Source organism: Nanorana parkeri, unplaced genomic scaffold, assembly GCF_000935625.1.
Source record: "Nanorana parkeri isolate BGI_ZX_2015 unplaced genomic scaffold, ASM93562v1 scaffold143, whole genome shotgun sequence".
Taxonomy (NCBI): domain Eukaryota; kingdom Metazoa; phylum Chordata; class Amphibia; order Anura; family Dicroglossidae; genus Nanorana; species Nanorana parkeri.
Genome location: NW_017306411.1, coordinates 1,088,834 through 1,094,696, shown reverse-complemented (window position 1 = coordinate 1,094,696; position 5,863 = coordinate 1,088,834).

Below are 5,863 nucleotides of genomic sequence, written 5' to 3'. Positions count from 1 at the left end.
GAGCAACAGCACACAAACTTCCAAAGATATTCTAAAGCTGCAATGTATTATGCCAACGGTATCCCTGTCTCTTATGGTCCTACCCTTATGCACTCCCTCCCCACATCCTTATAAAGGGGTGCACCCCTCCCTGAATGCTTATAATGGGATGCACCCCTCCTCCAAATTCTTTAAAGGTGTGCACACCTTCCCTAGATCCTTATAAAGGAGGTGCACCCCTTTTCCAGATCCTTTAAAAAGGGGTTCACCCCCTCCCCAGAACATTCTAATAGGGTGCATGCCTTCCTCTGATCCTTATAAAGGGGTGCTCACTCTCCCCAGAGCCTTTTAAAGGGGTGCACCCCTCCCCAGATCCTTATTAAAAGGAGCACTCCCTCCCTAGATCCTTATAAAGGGGTGCTCGCTCTCTCCGGATCCATTTAAAGGGGTGCACCCCTTCACAGATCCTTACAAAGGGGTGCACTCCCTCCCCAGATCCTTATAATTGGGTGCACACACTCCCCAGATCATTCTAAAGGAGTGCACCCCCTCTTCAGAAACCATTTAAGGGGTGTTTCCCCTCCCCAGATCCTCATAAAGCGGTGCACCCCCTCCCCAGATCCTTCTAAAGGGTTGCTTGCACTCCCCAGATATTTATGAAGGGGTGCATGCCCTCCCCAGATTCTTTTAAAAGGTTGCACCCCTTCCCCAGATCCTTATTAAGGGATGCTCGAGAGCCTTAAAAAGGGATGTACCCCCTCCTAAAATCTTTTTAAAGGGGTGCACCCCTACCCAGATCCTCCAAAAGAAATGCACCCCCTCCCCAGATCCTTCTAAAGGGATGCACGCCCTCCCAAGATCCTTATAAGGGGGTGCTCGCCTTCCCCAGATCCTTTTAAAAGGGTGCACTCCCTCACCAGATCCTTATAATTGGGGACACCCACTTCCCAGAACCTTCTAGAAGAGTACACCCCTCCTCAGAACCTTTTAAAGGGATGTTCCCCCTCTCCAGATCCTTATAAATGGGTGCATCCATCCCTAGATCCTCATAAAGGGGTGCACTTCCTCCCTAGATCCTTCTAAAGGGGTGAACACCTTCCCCAGGTTTTTAAAGAGGATTGACCCACCTCCCGAGATCCTTATAAAGGGCTGTACCCCCTCCTCTGATACTTTTAAAGGGGTGCACGTCCCCCCAGATGCCTATAAAGATTTCACAATGTAATTTTGACTTTACAAAAATGTGTTTGTATATAAAATTTCCCCTATAATGGAAGCTGAATTTCGTTTTTATTATAATGGGATATTGTTAGATCCTCTGTCAGGCCTTTTTTTGGTCTTGTGTTTCTCCTATGGAGATGCACAATCACTACACCCCCAAAAGAGAGCAAGAAAACCTGACAGATGTTCTAAACTTTTCTTACTCTATCCAAAGATAGATAATATTTTGGCTGCATCTAGTGCTTAAGGTAGAAGTAAAGTTGTTTTTATAAACAGCTCTGACAGGTAGGCTTTGTATGGCGGAAGACACTGTGTATGTGTCTTCTGTCATAGACGTATCTCCCTGCCAGCACTATTTTTGTACACTGAGCAACACATGCGCCCCTCACTGCAGGGTCTGTGCCGGGACGAAGTACCTTATGTGCTCATAATGTGCTAATGTACTGTGCATACTTGGCTAAAAGCTTCTTTCCCCAACCAGACTCAGTCCCATTTATAACTTTAATCGTTTCTTTTAGTTTAAGATTACAGCATGATACTATTTGAGAATCCTTATAAAGGGGTTCACCCCCTCCTTAGATCCTTATCAAACAGGGGGAACCCACTTACAAAGGGGTACACCATCTCCAGAGATCCTTATGAAGGGGTGCATGCCCTCCTCAGATCCTTATAAAGGGGTGCTTGATCTCCCCATATCCTTTTAAAGGGGTGCATCCCTCCCCAGATCCTTATAAAGGGGTGCGCTCCCTCCCCAGATCCTCAGGCTCAGTCCTTTGTGCAGTATAACTTTAATAGTATTTTTTAGCATAAGATTACAAGATGATACTATTTGAGAATCCTTATAAAGGGGTGCACCCCCTCCTTAGATCCTTATCAAACAGGGGGAACCCACTTATAAAGTGGTACACCATCTACAGAGATCCTTATGAACGGGTGCATGTCCTCCTCAGATCCTTATAAAGGGGTGCGCTCCCTCCCCAGATCCTCAGGCTCAGTCCTTTGTGTAGTATAACTATAATAGTTTTTTTTAGCATAAGATTACAACATGATACTATTTGAGATATATGTATGCAGGTTCTGTGCTTAAGTGCCCTCCACCGGAGACAGGAGGTACTCACCTGCGGTTGATGGTCGGAGCGTGACCTATGTGGTAATAAGTAAGTGGCTATATGGACATAAATGAACATAATAATGTTATTTGACTTATGTGCTCCTTTTTACAAGTTGTTAAATATTTGTTATGTCGTGTGGCGCCCCGCCATTTGAGAACCAAGGATCTAGACCTACCTGCGGGGCCTGAAGAAGCACAAAAGAAAAACGCGTTAAACTGCAAGTGAAGTTTAGTGGAATACCATCTGAACTCTAGAAGTAGAGCCGTTAAGGCTTTTCATTAACTTCTTCAAAAAAGTTTAACGTGTGGAGGACCAATATACGGTTCATGCACTGTTTTTATGTATACCACTGTTGTTTTTAAATGTTGTTATTAATAAATTATGTTTTTTTCTATAAATCCAAGATGTGATTGTTCTGTGACACCTAAAAAAACCCCGCATAAGGTGTCTTTGGATGTTTATAGTCCAACCTAGGGGTGTGGTATCGTACGACTTCTGTACACCCAACAAAATTAATGTTATGTACTAAAAGTGTTTCAGGGGCGCAATTTTTTTACATCAACAGCTTACTTCCGCTTTAAACATTTTGCACCATTTCACTCAGAGAAAACTTTCTATTTTATGCAAACTAGTGAAGCAACGAAATGCCTAAATATTTGCATGAGGATATGTCTAATAAGTGAAGAATCAGTCATCCAGGGAGTCATGATAACGATAACCATATGCATTTTTGCCTGTCCAGTCACAACACACTAGCCCATCTGCTAAAATGGAGCGTATTAGCATGCTGGCTAGTGTGAACTCCTAAATGGAATGCAGGGTCCTACGCCAATAAATAGTACTAGAATGAGCAGATCTGAAAGGCTTGATTCATTGTACATTGATATCAGTAAACAAAATGAGGCAGTGGCCAGTAATGTTTTATACTTGCAAATAGTTTAATAGTGAATCTGCCAGGAAGCAGAGGTCAGTTGTACTGTGTAGAAAAAGGGTGGGAAACCCTGGCCTTCCAGCTGTGCTTTAAGTACAAATCCCAACATGCCTCTGCGAGTCATGCCTGTAACTGTCAGTCTTGCAATGCCTCATGGGACTTGTAGTTCCACGTCAGCTGGAGAGCCAGAGTTGCCCACCGCTGCTGTAGAAGAAGAGTTACTATACTTACCTTTCCAGTGTTCTGCAGTTGTCATGATACAATATAGCTGCTAGATGTGCAGCACCATCTACTGGCTAAGAGGATGAGCAAGAAACACACACACCTAAAAGGATGCCAGTGATGTCTTATTTCATATTTAAAGTGGACATCAATTCTAACATTCCTAAATGCTTATCCACATGCTTTAATTAAAAAGTGACCAAAAAGACCAAAAAAAAATGTCTCCTTAGCAAAGAAATGTTAATTCCACCATTGGGTTAGCACTGGGTCATGTGACCAAATTTAAAGGAGAACTATGGGGTCAGGGGTTTTCCCCATAGTTCTCCTTAGGGTAATGGGAGTACACAAACTAGCGTCCTCCCGTCACCCTATGCTCAGTATACCGCGAGCTACAGGTCGCGGTATACCGAGACGCCTGAGCGGATCCCGACATCGATGTCGAGATCCGCCCAGCTGCGTGAGTGACAGCTGGCTCTGCCTATCTAGAGGCAGAGCCAGCTGTACCCGCCCCCTCCCCTGCCCGTTCCGCCAGTCAGCGCTGGCGGAGCGGGGAGGGGGGAATCCAGCCCCTCCCCCTGTCACGGCAGAGAGCTGTCAGGATGGAGAAGTGGATGGAGACAGGATGGAGAAGTGAGCGAACACCGGCATGTGTTCGCTCACCTCCCGATTTACTGAGCCGACCTGTGACAGTCTCATTGTCACAGGTCGGCTAGAACTATGAGGTGAGTGAAAAGCACTCATCTCATAGTTCTCCTTTACGGTATTGGTTGTGTGATCTTTGCCAGAGAATCTTGTTAAGGCGGTCAGCAGCTCCATCTGTACAGTTATCTTCCTTTTCTGCAGAGGATATGTGACCAAAAACTAGGATTTAAAAAAAAAATACAGTTTTGATCAGTTTCAGTACTATTCACAGAATGGAAATTAAATATTTATTTAAAGTAATACTAAAGCAGGGGTGGGAAACTCCGGCCCGCCAGGTGTTGTGGAACTACAAGTCTCATGAGGCATTGCAAGACTGACAGTTACAGGCATGACTCCCATTGGCAGAAGCATGTTGGGATTTGTACCCAATGTGCTGCGTACCCAATGTGCTGCGTAAATGATTTTTTTTTTCTAGAATTTGGCTTTAAGGAGAGAAATGTATTCACCACCTGTAGACAGTAACAACAGTGGTGTTTTGGGGCTGCTGAGGACCCCTTCCTTAGGCGGCAATGATGAGACAGGGATTCTCAGCGGACCTGAAACGTTGTCGTTATTACGGTCTGCGGACAGGGGCGTATTTACAGCGAGGCAAAGTAGGCGTTTGCCTAGGGCGGCACCTTCCTGGGGGGCGGCCGTAGTCAAACACCTACGTTGTGAAGAGGAGGGGAGAGCATCTAGTAAGGTGCCGAGGGTGGCCGAAGCTTGGCTTGCCTAGGGCAGCCAAATACATAAATACACCACTGTCTGCGGATGGTGAATAAATGTTCTGTCCTTAAAGTAGTATTAATCCCTCCTCTTTTTCTGATGACCTGCTTATACCAATGTAACCTACAATTTTTGGAGAATATATCTGCATTGTCTTACTTTTGCTGTCACTTGCTCTTTATACAGCAATGCTTCCATCGTTGAACTTCCAGTCTGGGAGGTCACATGACCGCAAATGTCAGCAGTACTAGGCCCCTCATCCCACTGAGAGCACAATGTATGTGCGGCCCCATTCCTGACCTACCCACTTTACATTTGGTCCCTTAACCTTTAAATAAACTGCGCATGCGTGTCCTGTCCTGGCAAGTCTACTCACACCAGTCACATCATAAAGTGGTCATATGACCTCCACCATTTTCCATGATAACAACAAGGCGCATGCACGCCCGTCACTGGGTAAGTACGCACACAAGGGTGGCTTCACGGGACAAAGCAGCAGAACCACCCTCAAGTTGAAACTGGAGAAGTATATATATATATACATACACTGAGTGGCCAGATTATTATGACAACCCCATCAGTAATTCGTTGGGCCACGAGATAACTCCACGAGAAGAATTTAACAAGGCACTTTACAGGGTATTTGAAATCACAATGTGTTAGACATGCAGCAATTCAAAATCATTGGCAATACTGTTTTTTAAAGAACAAAACAGGCTTTAATTTGTTGTGACATATGCAGATATACATTCTTATATTTCTATAAAAAAATACAAATAAATGCAAAAAAATGGGGAAAAAAACCATTTCACAGTTTTGGCAATAATAATGTGTACATAATTAGTGTAGCTAACAAAAAGTAATGAATAATACATTCTTTTATTTGTCCTATATATTGTATATTTATAGATATATCATATGTCTGGGATTTCAGTTTATTTTTGGAGTTATAATTGTGAAATACAATTTTAGTGTGGAACAGTTTTAGAATGTG